The following is a 22,072-nucleotide window of genomic DNA, read 5'->3' as shown; positions in this document are numbered from 1 at the left end:
TTTTCTCTATCAGACTGGGAAGCAGACCATGTGCAAAATGCACCCCCACTCCCTTAATCATCTCCCTTCACCATATGTGTGCATCTGCCTAAATGCTTGCTGCCGAGACATTTTACTCCCAGCTCACACTGTTTCCCAGTGCTGCAAACAATCAGCTGCTGTATTCCTCTGGAAGCATAGCACTTCTGTGCACAAAACAGGGAAGGGGAGGGCAGAGGACAGGATCTCCATTCATGCTGCTTGAAATCACTGCCTTGCAATGTGCTGGCAGTCCTTGCAATGTGTTGTGTCTACATGTAAAGCTTCTTCCTGAGTTCTTTTCTTTCCATGCTTTGTGTGCCCAAAAGTGACACAGAAGAGCTGGAAAAACCAACCAACCCTGACCCAATGGTGAACATGTTTTCTTTGTTTTTAAGAAGAAAAAGAGAGTTCTGACCCCCAAACTCCCTTGCGAGAGCCTGATGCTTGGTTGTATCAACACATCAGGTCATGAATAGATCTCTGGTGTCTTCTGATAACCTCTCAGGTCAGGATACAGGCACAGAGCTAACTGACGTGGCAATGATGGGGGTTCAATGCACACCTCTGGACTGACCTGCAGGCTCCAGTACGATCCCTCCAGCAGCACAAGTAAACTCAACTTGTTCTCACCCAACATCTCAGCACTGCTTACCTTCGGGATTGCTGGGCCCTTGGGTCTGGAGATGCACACTTTCCTTGGAACTCCTGCCATGCAAACAGCTGAGATACTTAAATGTCGCCTATCCCCAACTCTCATCAGGAGGAAGTATCTCATCACCATCTCTAGCAGGCATGTGGTGCCAGCCAGCTAGCAGCCACATCCACTTGTAGTTCGTCTCTGTTTTGTTTGCTTCTTTTCATGGCAACAGACAAGTTGCGGAGCTTTTCACCCACACACTTTACCTGATAACAGCCTCGAACCAGCATCTGTTTGCCTAGAGGCACAACTCCTTGCTACTAGTCAGGACCTATTTCTTAGGAATTGTTGCTAAATGATGTCACTTTGGAATGAGCTCCATCAGCCGTGTCTGCACTACCTCACCTGCCACTCCAAAACCACTGAGCCTTGCTGCTGCCTGCATCCGGCTGTGCACAAGGACAACCACAGACATCGAGGCAGCTCCCTCTAGTGCAGCAGGAGGATGTGCTCAGCTCCCTCCTGAGCATTTAGATCCACAGAGCTTGAAGAGCTAAGGCTGTGCTCCCCATCCCACACAGTACTGTATTTGACTTAAAAGCATGGGTATTTCACAGCTTTGCATGGAGCTATCTTGATTTCCAATTTGGAGTTGGCTCTTGGCAGAACACTTAGAGCATCCTTTTAGTCTTTATTTTCTTGGGCTGATGGTCAGATATGAAAGGGTACCAAGGAGCAGCTCAAACACAGCCTTTGGCTCAGTAGGCTTGGGCTGAGCCACAGGTCAAGGCTGCCTGCCCCTGGCAGGGGGATGCTTGCCCATGGAAATGTCACACACACATTGCCAGGGATGGGCAAGAGCAACACTCATCTAGCCTGACATGTGGCTTTTGCCTCTCTCCAATTTACAGCAATGCACAACAATGTATTTTAACTCTTGGATGGACAGCTGGGCCGTTGCAGCATCCCCTCATGTTGCTGTTATTGTGCTGGGCGTGTTGGGTGTGGGACCCAAAACAAACACACAGTCACACACACGCACTCACACATGCAGACACCCTTTGCAGCCTCGTGGGTTTTGCTGGCTTACAAACAAGGGAACAAACAATCTGAGGGAATGCAACGTCACACCAGAGCCTGGCGGAGCGCAGAATCCCACCCAGCACCAAGGACTCATGATTTATGCTTCTGTTACTGCACTGACAGACAGAGGCAGGGGAAAAAAAAGTTTTGCCAGATTTTCCATCCCCTGCGACAAAGCAGGAATCTCAGCTTTTGAATGTATTTGTGGTTTCACCCCTCAGCTTTAAGGAGAGAAGCTTGCAAGTGGGACAGGTTCAGCACCTGCAAAGAGAATAAAGAAGATGCTGCAAGGGGAAAATAGACTTCTAGGCAGTCTGGCTCAGGAAGACCAGCAAAGGGAGAACATCTGAGTTCAGCAGCTGAGGGAATGGGCTTTTTGTTTCAAGTGCAAACATGGAAATTCTAAATGTGAAGACTGAGACTCCCCAGAAAAAGAATTAAGCTCAGCAGATAGCTCTGCCTCTGTCCCAGGTTAGACCATACAGACAATCCGGATTTATCAGAGTTTTGGAAAAAAGAGGTGGGGTCATGCACACAGAAGAGCATCTCCCATCTCACAGTGCTTGCTTCAAGCCTTGTGTTGGAGTTCAACCAAGCAGCCAGAAGGACAGACTGACACCCCCATGCCCACAGCCCCAGCCCTGGGGCATGACCTGCTCTGCTTCCTGTTTTGTTTGCATCTCGGTCTGGAGAAGTTTCCGTTCTTGTCCTATACACTGCTAGAAGCAATTTCACTTGAAAGCAAGTAATTAAGAGCAATAATTAAGCAGATGCGATTTTTAAGCATTTAAGGTTGAAAAAGCTTGTATGGTCCTTGAAAACGGGATTCTTTAAAGGACCATGGTGATAAACTGTTCCCATAAATGATGAGAAATGTTTAAATCAATAAAACGTTTGTTTAGATGTCCATATGGAGGAAAGATACAGTCTGTTGCTCTTCATATTGGGTTGATCCCACTGTGTTAAATTACAGCTGGCTACGGCCCTGCAACATTTACTGCACAGCTTGACAAGCATGTAAAATATTCACACTGAGCGCAGAAATTCTGTGTGTCTGATCTCTGCGTTGTCCTTGTCACTTCCTCCCAGCCAGGGCCAAATTAAAGGCTGCTTAATATGGGGGGAATCTCGCCACAGCTCTCCCACAGGCCTTTAGCCACATCACCCGATATCCTCTCGGATGGCCGCGGGGAACGAGCAGCTGGGAAACAGATGTAGGCAGCTTTCAGCACGTGACCGTGCGTCTGCCTATAGCGCTAGCTGCGTTTGGGGTGTATCAGCTGCTCTGGCCTGGTGGCCATAGATACATAAATACAGCAGTAGTGTGGGCAGGGTCTTAAAGGAGTCGTGTCTGTCAGAAGGCTCCCAGAGGGTAGCAGCAGCGGTGGGTGGCAGGGGAGCAGCCAAGGAGCCCAAGTGGGAGTGGGAAGTGCTGGGTGATGCTCCCAGCACCTCACTGCTTTTCCTAGGTGACCTATACTGCAGAGGGGAGTGGGGTATTCCTTGTGGATCCCATGGAGAGGAGAGGGAAGAAGCTGAGCCAGTTAACAGGGGTTCTGGGTTGTTGGTGCTGCAAAATGCCAGGCTGCTTAGCCCCAGTGTGCTCACTTTGTCAGGTTTACTTCGTGAATTTGGGCCAGATTTCATCACATTCCTCTACACTCGTCTTTTGTGCATGCCAAAATAGCCCCATTAGTTTAGGGATGCTGATGAATGCCCTCCTGCTTCCTGCAGACACACTTCTACTTCCACAGCTCTCACTTTTCCCTTGGGAAAAGGAGCCCTGCAAAACCTGGGCATTGCTTCAAGCAGCAACAGCAGAGCAGGAAGAGAAGCAGCAGAAAGCAACCTGATGTCCTAATGAGGGCCAGTAGAGGCCACTGCTGTATGCTTGAAAATAACTCCAGGGCTGATGTCCCTGGCGTGGCGTCTGCTCTCAAGCACTCTCTTTCCTCCAGTGTGGGTTTTCCTCCTTTCTTCTGGCGTCACATTTTGGCTCCAGCACCCCCAGGCGTGCTGCAGACAGGGTCGGATTGCAGCAGCCCTTTCTGCTCTCTGCAAAGGGTGATGTTAGTGGCTGCGCAGCTTACTTCCTCACCTCCAAGCTCCAAACCCACCAGCTGCCACCAGTAATGAGAGCTAACGCATGCAGACCCCCAAGAGGCTTTGGTTCTCCAGCCCAGGTATCTTTAAGACAGTGTGGTATAAAGATTACATGTGTGTGTATTCTTGAGTCTTTCAGACGTGGTAACCTCAAAAATATCCCACCTTTCACCCAGGGCATGGTTTGCTCTCATGTCCCTAGCACTTTGCCTTTGTCCCCTCTATAGTCCCATCCTTCCAGCTAGCTGATGGCAATTTGGGCTGACTCTTATCGCAGCCTTGGCAAAAAAAAAAAAGAAGGGATATAACATGGACAGCGTGTTGAAATCCCTAAAAATATTTCTGCAGGTCTGTTTGTACATAGCCGGCAGTGCAGCAAGATGTGGAGTGCCTTTGATGTTTTAAACGGCCTGGGTCTGTGAAAGTCAAGCTGAACTGTGCCTCGACTGTAAGGAAGCAAACAGAGAGGTGACTATGAATGCCAATTGCTGCTTTTCAAAAGGGTGCCATTGTGGAAAAATAAGCAGGGCACCAGCAATAAAGTCAACAGTTCTTATAAAAATAACTAGATTTCTTTAAATAACTCTAAGTGTATTTTAGAATAGCTTGAAATGTTATTTTAAGAGACAGAGGGCCTTTTTCATTAGATGATGAAAGAGGATGTTAATTTTTCAGAAATCTGGCATTTTGTCAATGTCTGCCTTTGAAATTTACGAAGACAAACTCGCTCCCTGTGCCTGTGCTTTATCTGCTCATTACTCCCAGTACCAGGGGGAACAGAGTGCTCTCACTGTGTGCTCTGATGGAGATGTTGTGCCTCGCTGTGTCTCGGTCATGATGAAATGTGGCTGAGCACATTCAGCCTGTTCCAGCCGACGGTACGCCTCTTTTTGCTCTCCAAGTGGAAATGCAGTCATCAGAGGGTGTGTACGTGTGTGGGAGATGGCTTCTCACACAGCAGCTGGGATCCAGGCACTGGCGGGGCAGCATTGCCACATGGAGAAGCTGCTGGACATTCACATGGCCCTGGCTTCAGGCCAGCTGGCAGCACTCCGCTTTGCCATCAGCCTTGTGGGACATATGGGGCCAGAACCTAAGTGAGCTGAAGGTTATGTACTTTCTGCCCTCCCCGACGAGGAAAGTGAAGACTTCAGGCTCCTTATGAGCAGATGCAAGACCTGGTATGAAAATGTTAGGAACCAGTGCTTTAGGCAGCAGCAAATCCCCTGGGCACTAATAGCGCTTCCCTCTTCCCTATTTTTTTTAATTCACTGTATTCGTTTCCACCGTTAAGCAGCTGATGCTGAGTTACAGTGGGAATTGCCCGGGGATGGCACGTGGTGTGCACGTGCATGGAGGTAATGGCTTTACTGTGACCCGGTGGAGCTCAGAGCCAGGTGAGAGCCTCGGGATGGCTGCAGAGAAACTCAAGGGCTGCTCTTCACCTCGTAAGCTTGGATCACATTCAAATAGCTGCATGGCTTTTAGGGAAAAGTGGTTTGGGCAGTAGAGCCAGACACAGCTCCGTGAGGTGTTAGATCACAGAAATCTCCATGGGGGGAAAAAAATTAAAAAATAATTTAAAAAATGGCTATTTCACTCTTTGAGACACTGTTTGAGAGACTGTTTGAGTCTAGCTGATAAAACACTACACATGGGCCCTGGGGCACTAACTGTGCTAGCAGTAGTAGTGTGAGACTATGGGGAAGCCTGATACATAGTCTAATAGACGTTAGCTTTTGTGCTCCTACCAAGCCATAGTAACAAGATGCATTATGTGCATCTTCCTTGTGCCAAACACAACAGCTCCCTTCCTCACTCAGCCTTTCGGCACACGCTTGAGGCTACCATATTACACAAGCCATCACCCAGCAAAGCGCTGAAACCAGCCAACACTCTGTATAGATGGGGGAAGGTGATTAGTCTACACGTTCGTTCTCACTTTCAGAATAATTATCACTGCTCTTTGCTACAGTGGACAGCAAAACTGCGTTACGGAGACGTATAAACACTCCATGGCTCGTTAAGTTTCTGGTGCTGTCTCTTCTCTCATTAAAACACACAATAAATTATGGCCCACAGCAATGTCAGAGTGCATAAAGGGGGTTGCCGTGGCTCACCTGGAGGTAATGGGACATGGCAAAAATTGCTGCCATGCAAAGACTGTAGATATCAGCTATTAAGATGTGTTTGAACTTCCACCAGCAGTCTGCACAATCAATGTGTATAGGCAAGCAAATAAGAAGGAACGTTCTGTTTGTGGCTTCTTAATCATAACATTGGTTTTAAAATACAGATCCTTTCAAAATTGCCTTATGTATGCCCAGTAAGTTGTCTTGGTCTTTTGCATGTTCTTTAAATGCACAGCTGTAAACTACCGGCCCAAAACATTTTTTAACCAGGGGTTTCTGCACCAACTGCAATGTTTGCTTTGTACTTCTGGTGCCACAAAACCTGAGAGAATAACTCAGTTCCTCTTCTCGTTTTAAAGATGCTCAAAAAAGGAATCTCCTGCCATTACAGCAGTAAGATGACGTGACTGAGTGATGGCACAGAGAGGTGAGCCTCCGGGTTTCACTTTCAGAACAGGTCCTTAGTGTGGCAGGAGTGTCTGTGGTTTTACTAACTACAGATGTAAAGGAATTGCAAGTGGTTTTATTGATATTTGGATCTGTGTGTAAATCAGCCAAACAATAGCAAAGGAGACCAGATGGTCTGTGTACATCAAGGCCTTCAGCAGCTCTTCATAAGGCAGTCAAATAAACAGCGTTCCCAATGTGTAAGAAGTGTCTTTTTGCTATCTTCCATGAGAAATAGCAAAGGTGACACTGCACCAAGAGGCCTAATGATTTACAGGATGGTTTGTGATGTGCACCTTTCTTCCTATCACAGCAGAACAGAGTAAGGAGCGTGGTGGCTTGGTTCTCTCTCTGTGTGACACTAAACCCTCAGATGTGGTTTGGGGCTGAATGCATACATGCATCAGTGCTCTTGTCGTGTGACAAACGAGAAAAACAAGTGCCAACATTTGGGAACGGACTATAGAAGAGAGACTCAAAATCAAAGCAAAGGACTTTGAAGGGTACAGTTACGCAAGGGAAACGTCACCAAATGCTATGTCTATCTGTGCAGCATTGACTTTTTTATATAGCCAAGGCTTCTATGGTACGAGACATTTAATCTCCTATCAAGCAGTCTTCCTCAACGACGAGGTTCTCAACTTTGTGATCTCTTGCTGCAAGCACACAAGTTACTTTCTGCTCTTGACCACCCCAGGCAGACAGTGGGGGAAGGGAGACGTGAATTAAAAGGGGAAACAGAGCATTTGCTGAAAGTTGCAGGTGACAGGGTCACTTAATCAGCCACAAACAAATTCTTGGGGATGGCAGCTCACCCAAAAGAGCCACTGCCACGACCCTTTGCTCCCCACGGCAGATATATCTTAAGGCACCATGAGAAAAACAGAAGGAGGGAAGTGGGAAGGGGGCAATAGGTGGGAAAGTCATGGGAAGGGGGGAAATGTGTTGCTGGCAAAACTAATATGCATGTTGTGAAGACAAAGCCCTCATTAGTCAGAGAAGTCTGCAGACTGTAATGCCATCCAGGACACCTGTCAGTGCAGGGACAGAGGGGGCTGTTTGATCCTAATCTATTTCTTGCCAGCGTGGCTCAACTTTGTCTCTGTTTGATCTACCAGAGGTTTTGATGGCTGATGCCGTGGCCCACTCCGCAGCCTGCAAGGCTGGAGATAAGTCTTCAGAAATACCCAGCTGACCTTGGAATGAGCTTTGCTTGGATTTGCTTACAGGTGGTGATCAAAAATACCGTGTGACGGCTGCTTAGTGTGAAATAGATCCCTTCCATACAAAAGCACATCAGTGTGTATTGCAAAACACAACTTGCCCAGCCGGAGATGCCAGAGATGCCATACCCCATTCTTGACACCACCAATGTAATGGGCTTCTTCAGGCTGCTGAGAAGTGGTTGAGAAGCAGTCTAGTGTTACAGGAGTGCACCCAGTGAGTGCCCAAAGCCCCACTGTCCCTCCTGCCATTAGGATTTGTGGCAATGCACCTCTGATCTTCTAGACTCTACATAACATCCATTTACATTGCATGGTGAGCAGCTTTGTTTTCCCCTCTTGAAAACTGAAGTTATTTTGACCCGCTGTCATAAGAGATCAGCACTTGACGACAGGCCAACTGTTCGTGCTGCTGAACAGAGAGATGTTCAATGGCCTTTTGTATTTCTCTGTGATTTGGAAGCGTGTTAAGTCAAGGAAATGCACAGTGGATTTTTGCTGATTGCTGTGCGCATCAGCACTGGTGGTGCAGAAGTGCTGGGACCATCTGGTGGGTGTATGTCATCTTGCAGAGCTGGGCTGGCTGGCAACAGGCACAGAGCTGGTGTGCGAGAAAAAGGGACTTCATGCTATGGGGAGATGAATTTCCTGGCTCCCCTGCACTGGGAATTTCGTTAAAGAGAGTCTACTTTGTTCTTGGTTCACAAAGCCAACTGCTGCAAACTGCCACAGGTACGTGTTGTAATACACTGCTGTTGGCAAAACAGCTGGTGGGTGGCTGATGATGGAGATTCATGGGGCAGTGTTTTAAGCAGTTCATGTTCATGGGGTTTGTGAATATGCCTGAAGTTGATGATACCTGGTGAGGTATAAAACAGGCTGCCTAAGGAGGTGGTGGAGTCACCTTCCCTGGAGGTTTTTAAGAAAAGGGTGCATGTGGCACTGAGGGACGTGGTTAGTGGGCATGGTGGGGTTGGGTTGATGGTTGGACTAGATGATCTTAGTGGCCTTTTCCAACCATAATGATTCTATGATTCAATGATCAGAGATCTGGGTATTCTAGCTGATGTTCCTCTGGTGAAACAGAGATCCAAGGAGAGGGATCCCTGTAGAGGAAGGAAATCTGCTCCCTGTTTACCTGCCCAGGAAGGCATCTCTTTTGGTACTTCTTTTTCATTCCACAATGGCAACTTCATGAAAATCAGTAAGAGAAGTTTGAGATACTACTTAATGCAAGGATATAAAGGTGAGATGCGTTCACATGTTCAGATAAGCTGGAAATGTTTGCCATCACCAACACGGTATTGGTTCCCAACACCTGGAGAACTCTCCTCCCTCTCCCTCTGTGATTTGGGAAACCTTATCCAGCCCACAAAGATAAAGAGAGATAATCTGAGCACTGGGAGCAAGAGAAGGAGCACTCAGGTCCTAGGCAGAGAAGATACCATCCCACATCCATGCTATAGATACAATTTTGGCCTTTATAATCTTTACAAGGTTCAAGCAAATGTCTCCAAATGCCCCAGACTTTGATGGTTTCTCTTGCTGGCTTGTCCAAAAAGCAAATAGACCCATCAGCTTTGGCGGCGGTTCAAGAGAAGCCAGGGATGCCATATGCGTTCACATCCTGGCCACACGTGGGGATGGTAATAAATAATGGGTTGCAAATGCATGTGTTGCTTTCTTGATTACTTGCTTTACTGTGGGATCTGCTGTATTGATTAATCTTAATCTACTTTGAATGTTATTTAGATCTGAAATTGAGCAGAGTGCAGGGGACGGGGAAACTGCTCTAATTTTTAGGGAGTATACTGCATTTGATTAATTTTATGGCCTGCATTGACTAAAAGCTTTTATCCTGGTCTGCTATCAATTTAACTCTCCATGTTTGTCATTTTTTACTCCTGGGGTCCCACATAATTCAGTTTTGCAAATTGATTTGATTGATGTTTTCTGATCCTTCAATAAAGGCTTTTGGCATAGACTTGTCTGTCCCTCGCTTCGCAAGTAACTGGACAACAACCATTGCTAAGGACAGAAATAGAACTGTATTAAATTAAAATGCATCCTGTAAAGAACAAAGTGCCCAGAGCAGGCGCCTGCTAAAGGTGTCCTTTGAAAAAGCACGAAGCGTAAAGCTGAAGTGCCACAGAAAACCTTCCTCGAGGCTCAGCGGGAACAGTTTACAGTCTGCAGGTCTCCTCTCCTCCCTGCCTTCCTGCTGCATCCCACGCCTATCCCATGGGCTGTGGCATGGCTCGAGCCTCTGCTGGGACACGCAGCGTCAGTTCCTGCCACAAACACGTGCAGGTGCACATCTCTGACCAGGAGAAAAAAGGCAGTGCTTCCATCAGGGCTTCCAGTGGCATATGTAAGAGCTGGGTGTTAGCTCAGCCCATCAGCAGGTGGAGGGGCAGATGGGGCAGCGATGAGCAGCTGAGGTCTGTGTCAGGGGACAGCAAGGTGCAGAGCCCCACTTCCCGCAGGAGAGCCATGGGAATTACAGACATTTCATGGATTATATACTGCGGGTCAACAGTGTCTGCATTTTGCTTCGGGTGTTTTTACTGCAGTCACTGCAGGCTATCTGCTGTCCTGAGGGCAAATTCCAGTGTCTGCCTGCTCTGCCTTACTGAGGATTTTGTGTGTTGACCGAGATCTATCCTTACAGGGAAACTTCAGCTGAAGGCTGCCCTCAGTCACAGGCAATAAGTTTGCAGCAGATTATACAGCTCGTGGGGCTTTATGGATGCCACTGGCAGAGTGTGAAGTAAAATGTCGGTCAACTTCTCCAGGTGTGGCTGCTGCTATGTCAGCTACAGTGCCTCATTTTCCAGGCCCTGGAACAAAGCCCGGCACGCTGTTGTCAGCCACACTCACCCTCCCTGTGTATCTCAGTTTGTAGCTGCTTAAACATGATGAAAACAAATCTTTAATAGCTGCTGCTTCCATCGTTACATTGAACTCTGTTTTCTATTCAGTTGCAAGGACAGCTAATTTCCAGCAAATGGGAACAATGCGCTCATATTGCTAATTCATGCCACTACACACAAACGTTCAGATTATGTTGTGCAGATCCAAATTCCATTCTCATTCATGAGTGCAGCTCGCACTTAAAGCTCATTCCCTAGCAAGAAGTAGGAAGCCCTGCAGCAGTTTATGACATATTAAAAAAGAAGCAACGAAAGACAAACTGATTTTTGTTTTAGTTTTTCAGTTTCTTGCTAGCATCTGAAAAGCAGGCTTTTGGTGAAAGCTGGAGGAACCAGTGTCAAAGGCAATTTGCCCACAGATGATCTGCCAGGAGGCCGGCATCCACACCACTGCTGCACAAACATCCCTTCATCTCGGGTTGTGGTTTTATGTGGGTGCAGGAAGGATATTTGAGATAAAGGATTTGGGGCTGGATAACAATTTAAAGACAGAATTAACGATCTGAAGATGGAAGTGGAGCACGGAGTACATCCTGGTGAAGGCAGAGCACTGATGGGAGCACGGCCGGGCATTCGATGCAGTGGCTGGCTGAGATTTTCCCCATGTTGGTCCCGGACAGGGGATGTATGAGGCTCCCCCCATAGTGATGGGGAGCCTCTTTTTTCCAGCACGGCCTCCTCCAGCCCAGCCACACGCAGACCACAGCCACATGAAAAGATTGCCCAGACAGGTGAGTGCCCCATCCCTGCAGACTCTGCAGGTCAGGCTGGACGGGGCTCTGAGCACCTGATCAGCTGCAGGTGTCCCCGTTCAGTGCAGACGAGTTGGACCAGATGGCCTTCGAGGGTCCCTTCCAACTCAAACGACTCTATGCTTCTGTATTTGCTAACAGCAGCGTTGTCATTTCCACCATTTCCCAGGGCAAGGTGTGCAAATAATTACGGAGATGTTCCTCGATCGAACTTTATCAGCCTGCACAGTGGCAGAGGAACAGCGGGCCCTGAGGGAGCACAGCGGGGGGCAGCGCAGGGCCTTTGCAGGGCACGAGTGGGGCTGCTGTGTTTTGTGCTAGGGGCAGGAGGGCAGCGTGTGCGTGCAGCTGAGTGTGATCCCGGCTGGGCAGCGCGCGCTGGGACAGCTTTACGAGAGCTGGAGGTGGGAATGCAAGCAATGTACCTCCGAGCAAAACAGGCTGTGAAGCTGAAGTTTGGTGCGTGGGAAGGAAGTACCCCCTTTAAACAAAAATAACCCACTGCATCCAAAGCTGCCCGCGTCCCTTTGCCCCCAGAAGCGCAACACTACCACCAATCGGAGCAGCTGAGCGCGCCGCCTCGAGCCAACCGAGCGGCAGAGCCGCCAGGTGTTCCCCAGGTGCCGAACCCCGTGCCCCCAGCTTGGCTCCGAACACGAGGGCCGGCGAGCAGTGCCACAAACTCAGGAGCGAGAACCGCAGCCCGCTCCCAGCCGCCGCCTCCCCGCCCGGCTCCGGCCCCCCACTCTCCGCCCGCTGCTCGGGGGCGGCCCCGCTGCACGGCGGCTCGCGGCGGCTTTGGGTCCGGCGCATGCGGGCTCGCGGCGGGCGCGGCGGCGGTGCTCAGGTTGCAACCGCAGCCCCCGGCCCTCCTTCCTGCCCGCCTCTCCGGGCGGAGAGCACCCGGCCCGGCCGCCTCTTCCCCCCCCCCCTCCCCTCGTCCCCTTCCCTCTCCCTTCCCTTCCCTCCCGGCCCCGCTGCCAGGGGCGAAGCCGCCCGCCGGGCCCCGCGGTGAGTGCTCGTCCCGCCGGAGTTTAGCGAAGGGCCGCTGTGGGGGGGAAAGTTTCGGGGGGCGGCTGAAGCGGAACGGGGGGGGTCTGCCCGGGGTATCTCCGGCCGAAGGGGGCTGCGGAGGAACCCCCTGCCCCTCCGCGAGGCTTCCACCCTTCTTCCTCCTCTTCTTCGGGGCTTTTCTCCTCACAACTTCGCGTCCCTCCGCTTCCTTTCATTTCTTCCTCGTTCTTGGCTTTTTCTTCCCCGAGTTTGGGTCGATCTCCTCGCGCGGCGCTGCTCTCTCCGCCGCTATTGTTTGCGGTTCTCCCCGCGGCGGTACCACACGGCCCCGAGCTCCGGGGGTACGGAGCGGGGCGAGCCCGGCCCGGGACATCGGCACCCGTGCACACGTATATGCACACACACACACACACACACACGTATACGCACGACGTTCCTAGAGCCCCAGGCTGGCCCCCAGCCTCCCTCCGCTTCCCCTCTATTCACACCATTGATATGCTGATGTAGGGGCGGGCGGGGGGAACCCTGGAGCTGCGCTGACGCAACTTTGTATTCGCGTTTGTTTGTTTCCTCGTTTATTTGTAGCCGAGTTTATCGCTACCGAAGTCTCCGCTTCGTGCCGGAGCCTCCGGAGCGACGGCCGCTGTTGGCTTTTCCCACCTTTGGGGCTGAAGCGTTTTGGGGCTCTGAAGTCGTTCGGAGGGTCATTGCCACGGGGCCTGGTTTGTGCCTTCGCGCTGCTGCTCGCTGATGTCCCTTTCAAATGAATTTAAGCAGCTTTGGAAGCCGAATGTGGGAATTCGTGGCCGAGGATTGGCAGAGTTTGGGCGTCTCTTAACCTGAAAACCGTCAGAGTTTATTAAATCCGCTGTTTGTGTCTGTGGAAGTCGTGGAAAGGAGCTGGGATTGGTGGGAGCGGCGTTGCTGAGCTCTGAAGGGGCTCTGCCTGGTGAGCTTTGCTATCCCCGGAGCTCGGGTGTAGGAAGTGTGATTTGTGGAGTCTGTAAGGGCGCGCTGTGGTTGCTCAAGGGATTGGGGTGCTGTGCTGGCAGCAGACAGCTGGGAGCCCTGCTGCTCCCTGTGGCCATGGGCAGCCATCAGACTTGAGGTGCTCATGGAGATATGCGATGCGGGAGAGCTATGTCAGGCACGTAGAGCTCCCGAGCAGCGCTCACACAGTTGCTCTGAGCTCTGTTCTTGTGCTGCCAGTTCTGGCCCATGCAATCCCAGTTTGGTTTTAAAGGGCCAAATGACATTATCTCACTTTCTTTTTCTTTTTCTTCTTTTTCCTCCCAGGCCTCATAGCATGGTATGGGCGCGTTAAGCAAGGAGATGATATCTGGCATGAGTTCAGACCTGTACATGTCTTGTGCACGTATGGCATGAGTGTAGCACTGCCTGTCCTCTCGGTGCTGGGCTGCCCCGGGGCTGCTGCTGGCAGGGCTCGGCTGAGGGGTTCTGCAGGGCAGACAGGTTCTGTAGGCAGCTGGATGACAGGGCTCTGTGGGGATGCACCATGCCATGTCTTGGCGTCGCAGCCCATGGCTTGCTGTGGTGGCTGGGGGATGCTTGGCATGGCCCAAGCAACGAGGGTGAGATGTGTTCAGACAACAGAGAAGAGCAGGAGTACTTCTAATGTACAGAGCCCTGCCAGGTAAATGGAGGCTTTGAACCATAGTGTGGGGGAACTGGGAGACCCGGGGCTATGCAGAACTCACCGCTAATCTCCCAGCGGGATCTGCTCCTTACTAAGCTGTGTTCTGGTCCAGGGTACGCTCCTGTGCTAAGAGGAGGATTAAGTGCAGCTGAAGGAATCTGGTTATGCTATCCAAAGCCTGAGGTAGGGCAGCGGGCAATAAATTATACCGGAGGGAAAAAATGCCGGTAGGCTTATTGTGGTGTGTGCTCTGCTGGTTACGAGGGCAGGGGCTGCTGCTGTGTAGTTCTCTGCTGGCATAGCTTTAAACAGAGCTGCTTAACAAAAGGCAATGTAAGTCACTGTGCCTGCTGCACCTATTTCTTTTCCACTCTGTATCCAGGACAGCAGGTATCAGTTTTCCCTGCCCAGTGTTCGGTGGTGTTCCACTTGCCTATGAAACAGTCCTAGGAGCAGTGCTGTAGCTGGTTATCTCTGCCATCTCCACGGGTGCTATTAATGCTGTTTCTATAGGGGTTCCCCACACAGGCAATAAATAGTCTGGAGTAAATTAAACCATGCAGCTGATAAGTACGGAGTGCCTACTTGGGTTTGGTGTTGCTGTAGAGGGGAACAGGTTAGGAACTGGGGTGAAAGGCTCTCGTAGACCGATCGTGGCACCGTGTTTGTGAGCGAGGTGGCAACTTCCAACCAGAGGATAACACGGCATGCTCGATACCGCCAGGTTTTTATGAACAACCAAACTGTCTTTCCCTTCTTTCATTTATTTATTTATTTATTTATTTATTCCCCCTTGAAAACTGCTGTCAATGGTTTTGATGTGAGGAGGGAATCAGCCCCTCCTTGCACTCAGTGTGTGTTCAGACACTGAAATCGTGGTGCCACAGCCTGGCAGCACTGCTCTTAGTTTGCATGGTGGTGATGGGCCGATGGTCTGTGTGGCCTTAGCTGCCTTTTCCAGCCTTACTGATCGTATGAAAAAGAATGCCATGGATGTGGCATGTTATCCTCCTTTCTTTCTGTTTTTTTTTTAAACCTGCCTTTCTCCCTTGCAAATGACCTTTATGCAGATGTAGAGGCAGAGCACATCCCTCAGAGCTGGCTGCTTCGTTCCCTTGGTTAGCGATAAGGAAATATGTTGGCAGCGCTCCGGGGTAAGCTGCTATGCTGGGAACTTCACGCTGCAGTCGGGCTGCACAGCTCTCCTTAAAAAACTTACATCAGTCTATTTCTGTTCCGTTCCCTTTGTCACACAAGCGAGGTGACTTCTTACTGAATGCCCCCGGTGCTGCACCCATGGTGCTTTTTGATGATGAGGAAGGTGTCTGGCTGCAGTGCCCGTCCCTGTTTTACAGCGTGGCTGATGATGATGACGAGAGATGTTACCGAGATAAGGCAGTGAGTGAGAAGTTGTTTCCTTTTTAAATTCCTTAAGCCTACAGTTTACTTCTGTGCAGTGAGGATCGATGTCCTCTGCAAAAGTAAACCCTGACGTTTTTTATCATCCTTTTTTTTTTTTTTTTCTTTATAACCATTTTAGGTACACTCACATTGTTGAAGAAAGGGGTGTAATCGCAAATACTTTTAAGTAGTCAACAGTCCTAAAAAAGAATGCAGTGAGATAACTTGCTGAAAATAAACTTGAATTCTGTTGGAGCTGTGCTTGACCCCGTGTTATGTCGACATGTGCTCTAACAAGATTTTTGTACGTATGTTAAGGAAGAAACCTGAAAATCAGAAGCTGGAAAATTTCTCGTGTGATTTTGGTAGAGGGTGAAAAAAAGCTGAAATCCGTTCTGGAATGGCCGCGTGGTTCCAACAGCCCAAGTGCAGAGCTGCACCTGTTTGGGACCTCTCAGATATTGGGTGTGGGCTTGGAGGGAGTCTAAGAAGAAAATACCCTTCAAAGTATGGTGTCCTGCATAGCTGCTCCTCTGCGGTGATGTTTAAGATGCCCGAGCACAGCCCTTGCAACTGATCCTGTCTCCTCCTGTACCTGTGACTTCAGGTATTTTGGTGCCTCTGAGTGGGAGGGGAAATAAAAAGGGTGATGAATTCATGTAAATGAAGATGATGAATGCTGGTGAGACTTCTTGATGTGTGCGATGTACAGTGATCGTCCCGGAGAAGAGCAGGATGTGTGGCATTGGATGATGATGCTCAGGACCCTGTGCTGAGAGCCTACCTGACGTGCTGTGTTTCAGTCCCAGTTGTGTCTCTCAGCTTTTTTATCACCCGTGGCTAATGCAGGTTGGAGCAGTAAGTTATGTTACAGGCTCTGTAGCTTCATTTGAATTGTATCTGAGGTTCCTGGCAAAGTTACTTGGGAAAGTAAATCTCTTTCCCAGTGTGTCTCTGCTCCCACTGGTGTAGCTGCTGTGTAAGTCTGAGTGCAAAAGCTAATAAAACCATTGCAAACAAGTGCTTTGGCACGAAGGACTGCCTTCAGACTCCTACCACTGACTCACGCTTGCTTTTTCCAGGAGCTAACACACCTGTTGTGCATCACGCAGATGCTGGCTCTTGCAGCTTTTCCTGCTGGCAGCCAAGGGGCTGTGAGCATCCAGCATAGGCTGTAGTAAGGAAGAGAAAATGGGGAATGGTAAGGCTTGGGTTTGCTGCAATGAATGAGAAGGTCCCCTATGGGGACCGCTTGTTTTATAGAGTCATTTTCCTCCTGAGCTTCCTTTGGGATACTGGAGCTTTCAGTCCCGTAATAGTGTTTGGACAATGGATGCTTGGATGGAGGAAGCAGGTGTTAAAGGAAGGGGGAAGTGAGCTTTTTGGGGGAAGGGGATGCAGGATGGCACGGTTTGGTGGTTATACCCAGTGAGGGATAGACCATGCACAGCACGCTTCCCAGCTGCTGGATCCCCAGTGGGATCACAGCAAATGATCACTGATCACTGAGCTTAAAAGGGATCACTGATGAGTGAGTTTGGGTGACCTGGATGTAAGCAGTTCCCATGGCGCGCTCTGAAGCTCCTTAAGTCGGTGCAGATATCTGTCGATCCTGGGGATGAAAGCAAAGTGCTGCAGTTCACATGCTACGTAGCAGATGTTTTTGCATCCGTAGCCGAAAGACTTCCCACATGGGGAGCACCGACGGCGCTTTGCATGCCTCCGCGGGATTTGCAGCCCAGGCAGGAGCTTCCCTGGGCGAGGCCGTCAGTTTTTTCCATTGCTGAGTGCTTTGCAGCCGCTCCACCCATTTTTACGATGAGTGATCATCATGCACAGCCCTGCACGAGGCGGTGAGCAAACCTTTCGTTGCGTTCTATCTGAGTGTTTGTGCTTTCTCTTCTCCTAGCAGCTGCGGTGAAGGTGGGTTGTCTTAGCTGAGGGCTGGGTAGAGAAATCAACGCTAAACCCCCTTTTTATGTACTGCTGCAAAGAGAAGTTTCATGCGACCAGCATCCATTTCACAAGCTCTGGGTGACTCCTTTGCACTTCTGTGTTGTGAGGCAGAACATTACTGTTAGCTGCGGGCTTTCCAGTATTAAGCAGTGCAGTCACCAACAGGAAGATAAATTGGTCTGTCGTGTGCTGGCTTGAGTGCAAGGACCGGTGCCCCATCCAGCCCTTGTTCAACGTGGGCTCAGCTCTGGGGCCACTTCTCCCTTCTGCTGATGAATTTTAGGAGTTTTTTGGCCTCTGCTGCCTGACGGAGGGCTCAAAGGCTGAGGGTTTGAGACCTAACCGGGTTAACAGTGCCCTTTTGTGTGCTGGAGTGGGCGTCTTGCTCCGCTCGTCTGGAAAGCGTTGTGGGGGAGTGGGGTGATGAGGAGACAGTGGGGTGGTGTGGAGTGGGGTGATGGGAAATCATCACTCAGTCGACGTTTTGTGATTAAAGCAGAGCTTTGGTCCCAGCTTTAATGGGTTAAGCTAGAGAATGAGCCAGCTCATTGCTGGAAGGGCTCACATGCTGGAGCTGGGGAGAATAAATGTGTTTGCATGGACGTTAAGAGGATTAGTTGTTTGCAGTGCATATTGAAAGTAGGAAAATTGAAGTAGCACTCAAGAGGTAACTGGCTGCACGTTGGGTACGTATGGTTGCTTTCCCCACCTTCCTGATGGATTATGTGCAACATTTGTCCATCTGCAGAATCCATCTGAGTTCCACATTTTTCTCTAATCTGGGTGTTTTGCTCTTCACCCCTTCAGCCTGCTTATGGGCGGTAGTAGCCTTAAGCAGGAAAATGTTCTCTCTTCACATGGGCTATCTGCCGAAGAGGTGTGCTGTAAACCGTGGTGGGCTTCCTTCTACAGCTGGAATGATCTCTGTTTAAACTGCAGAGTGCTTAAGACCTCCCTGGTTTTTGCTTGATCAGATTAACTAGGATTTTGGCAGGACTTTGTGCTGCTATTTCTTAGCCAGTCGACTTGTGTGTTGAGCCTCCTGTAACTTTCTTGCTTTGTAATCTCAAAGTTCAGAAGTCATCGGGCTGCTGGAGAATAAAGGGAGATCCTGTCCCATTGGCAGTGAACCTACAGAGTGCCCCTGCTTCGTGTGCCAACAGCAAGCTCCAAAACGATGGATAAATAGCAATCCCACCATTACTGTATGACTGCATTGTCCAAAACGAGGGAGTGTTTGAAAGGTGTGAAAATGAAGTGTTTTCAGTGAGTGTGAATTTATCAAGTGTTTTGTGCTCCGCGTGCAAGGCTTTTTTTCTTTTTTTTTTCCCCATAATTTGTGATATCTTTGCCAACTTTTAAGTAAAAATCCAGCCTTGTCAGTTCTTCTGATGTTAATTAAAATCCTGTTTGCATAAATAAATACCTGCGTGTATTTATGCCTTGGGCTTATGATAGTGCAGTGCCAAGAGAAAGCTTAGGCCTTTCGGTGGAAGCGAGCTTAAACTGTGCTTAAATCTTGTCTTCAGGAATGCTGCGGCACTTGGTGTTTGCTTTGAGGGAGCTCAACTGTTTGCTTTGTAAGGGTTTCTTTTGGACTGTCGTAGCTGGTGCTGGCTGTGAGCCGCCGGATCAGTGGGGAATGAAGGATGAGGTTGAGGTCTGTGTCCGTGGACCACCCCATGCATTGGGGGTGGATCGGTGCTGGTCCTGGGCAGCAGGGCACAGCTGGGCCAGGGCACGGATCGGACCACGGTCACTGGTTCTGTTCACGTCCTACTTTCTGTCAGCTCTCTGATTTCTGTTAGAGAATAAATCTGCCATGCCCAGCCCGGAGAGGCTCTGATGCTGCCAGGAAATCGAATAACTCCTGATCTATTCTTAATTTCTTGTGTTTCCTGTGGTTATATTGTTTGTGTTACCAGCCCTAATATTTACATACCTTTCGTGAGCTTTTCTTTTTTTCAGAAGACACTGCTTTGTTCCTATGCCTTGCAGAACAGGTTCTTCCATTTTTTTCTATTAACCAAACAACTTACTTTCTCAAAGGAGTAGGGGGGGGGACGGGACATTAGAGGAAACACCAAAGGGAGATATCTAAGAATAGAATTGTTTTTTGCTGATGATAGGCTAAGACTCATTCTAAACTTGCATCTACCCTTCCAAATGTCCTTGGGCTTTTTGAGAGCTTTGTAAAACTTCCTACCTATCAGATGACGTGTTTGTTGGTGCCGTGTCTGAATAGCAGATGCATTGACAGTTGGCATTTTAAATGCAAAGGTGCTTCTGTGAAAACACTTGTAGGAATGAAGGTGTGCCTCCCAATGTAACAGTGATGTGCCAGCCAACGGGCTCTGCAGTGCTGGTATTGAAAGTCAGTGATGGTGAATGCTGTCCTGCTGTATGGCTCTGGAAATTTTAATGCAGCTTTCCCCTGTGAAGTGAGGAAGACCTCACAAAGTATTCTGTTCCCCAAAAAAATGCACACCAACCTTTTCTTGTAGCCATCATTCTTCAGTGCCCGTTATCCCACTACTCTTCCTATATACATTTCCTTAAAAGAAATAAGGCGGAACGTGAGGATTTCTTTGCTTGTGCATCTCCCTACCATGAAATAAAGCCCATCTGCCCTAAGATGAATAGTGGCTGGACAACCTGTCTGGTTCTGCAGTGAGATCCATAAAGAGCACTGGTGTCAGATTTGCTTTGGTGGTGGAGCCCCGCTCCTGTGCAGGTCTGTGCAGGGCTCACCAGCACCACACTTTACAGGGAACACGATGCAGGGTGTATCGCTTCAATATTTGGTAGCATGGAGCCCCTAAAGCTTAAGGAAATACCAATTTTCCTCCTTTTTCTCTTGGTGCTGAGGGCTGAGGTTGTTGTTGGATGCAGCCTGAGCACAAGGCTGCCGTGTTTGGGGTGGATGAGGCAGCGTGAGGAGGAGCAGCCGATTCCAAACCTGTTAGGGCTCAGGATGGAGGTTTAGGCGAGTGCTGCAGAAGTGCAGTTTGCTCCGGGAGACAAAACCTGTGGCTTGTAGGGTAGAATGGAACAAGGGGAAATTTAAGAACGGTGAGATGTGAAAGGGTTTTGCTTTGCCCCCTCAACAAAGGCCGTGGTGAGATGCTCCCCCTCTGCTCCGTGTTTTCCTTCGTTCAGCTGCTGGTGGGGTGGTTATTGCTGGCTGTAAAGAAATGTAAATAACACCAAGGTAGTGAACCCAGCGTTCCTGGCTCCTTGGAAGCATCCTTGAATGGAAACATCTGTCTGTGAGCCCTCTGCGGTGCGCTCGCACAGCTGCACCGTTATGCTTTGCTGTGGGCAGAGCCTGATGTGCAGCCCAGTCCTAACGAGTCTCCTTGGCTTTTGCACATGAGACCATGCCCTGAGCAGGAGTGGGAGGGAAGGAAACTCCGTGAGGCTGCAGCAGCAGGCCCTGCAAGGCGGGTGGGAAACCACCCTGCTAATGGGCTCGGGGCTTTTTGTTGAGCCTGAAGTGGGAGAACTCAGCAGATCTTTGCTAAGTGGGCATTAAAAGAAAAAAAAAAAAAAAAAAGAAGTCCAAGAAATGAAGCAAATAATGCAGGAAATACGTAATGAATGTTTCATGATTGGGAGAGATAGTAACTGGGTTCTGAGCCCTGAGCCTGCTGCAGGATGTAAATACCGACACGGGTGGGTTCTGTGCAGCGGTAGGGTTGGCAGCTTTGACTTTTCATGCAGGCTCTGTGCTCCACTTGCTGCTGGTTTCCTGTAAGCTGTCAGCAGTGCTGTCAAAGCTTTTGGAGATTTTAAAACAGGTCAAAAATCTCCCTCTTACATTGCTTTGGTGCAAAGCAGGGTGGTGTGGCTGGATTCCCTTTGGGTGGGGGTACAGTGGTTGAATGAAAGCAACTTGCTGTGATGTGTCTATGAAGATGTTTCTGTGTATTTTTTAAAACATCAGTGTTTTGTTTGTGGGGTTTTTTCCCTGCTGTCAATATGTGAAATACTGTTTCTCTAAGGGAGTCCTTAGCTGTGCTCGCCAGCAAATAATTCAGCATGCAGCATATCCAGTTCTGAAAGGAAAAAAAGATGGGTTATTCATAACATAAATGACATACTTGGAGTTAACTGAGATTAAACGTGCAGTGAGGACAGGCTAACAACTGTTTCACTCTGCCTAGACTTAAAGCCTGCATCGGAACCTGCAGTCGAATTTGAGCTGCCCATTCAGCTGCAGTGCAAAATGCCTCCCCATCTCAATTGCAGTCAGCTAATCCCAAATTTGAAGTGAATTTGGGTGGGGCTTTTTTTTTTTTTTCTTTTCATTGGGCAGATTTGCAAAGAATTATTCTGATTTTTGTTTTCCCCTCTGAGTCATTTCTAGCTCTAACGCAATCATTTCATAACGCGGAGGGGATTGCTTCTCCTGTCTCTCTAATGTCTCTTCAGGATTTCCAGCACTGTAAATAATTGCTCAAGGCAAAGGTACGCTGATGTTATTTGATGAACAGGAAGTCTACAAATAGCCGCGGTGTTTTGCAGTGATTACATCTGCAGTGATGCAGGTGCTTGGTCTTACCCTGCTCAGTGAAACCAGCGCTCCGAACGGTGCCGTTTGTCAGAGCACGCGAGTGGGGCGGTGGGTGGGTGGGTGTCTGAGGGAAAGCACAGCAGCAGAATTGAATTCAAGGGTTAAAAAAAACCAACCACCACTCCCTTCCAAAAAAG

At 49.3% G+C, this 22,072-nt stretch overlaps 1 protein-coding gene across 10 annotated transcripts in view; it reads left to right on the top strand.

Moving 5' to 3' along the window:
* The first annotated feature begins 12,277 nt into the window (after window positions 1-12,277).
* The window catches only part of AKAP13 (A-kinase anchoring protein 13), a 194,594-nt gene continuing 184,799 nt past the window's right edge, over window positions 12,278-22,072 (top strand). For 9 of the 10 annotated variants that reach the window (XM_046899348.1, XM_046899343.1, XM_046899346.1 and 6 more), the window contains exon 1: window positions 12,278-12,342. The gene's annotated coding sequence lies outside the window, so the exon portion shown is untranslated. Of the gene's footprint in view, window positions 12,343-12,921; window positions 13,295-22,072 lie in introns of those variants that run through there. The other variant, XM_046899338.1, reaches the window with a different exon arrangement.

The sequence above is a fragment of the Gallus gallus genome, chromosome 10 (genome assembly GCF_016699485.2).
Source record: "Gallus gallus isolate bGalGal1 chromosome 10, bGalGal1.mat.broiler.GRCg7b, whole genome shotgun sequence".
Classification (NCBI taxonomy): Eukaryota; Metazoa; Chordata; class Aves; order Galliformes; family Phasianidae; genus Gallus; species Gallus gallus.
The sequence above is the reverse complement of the archived record's forward strand: the minus strand, read 5'-3'. Positions and strand labels throughout refer to the sequence as shown.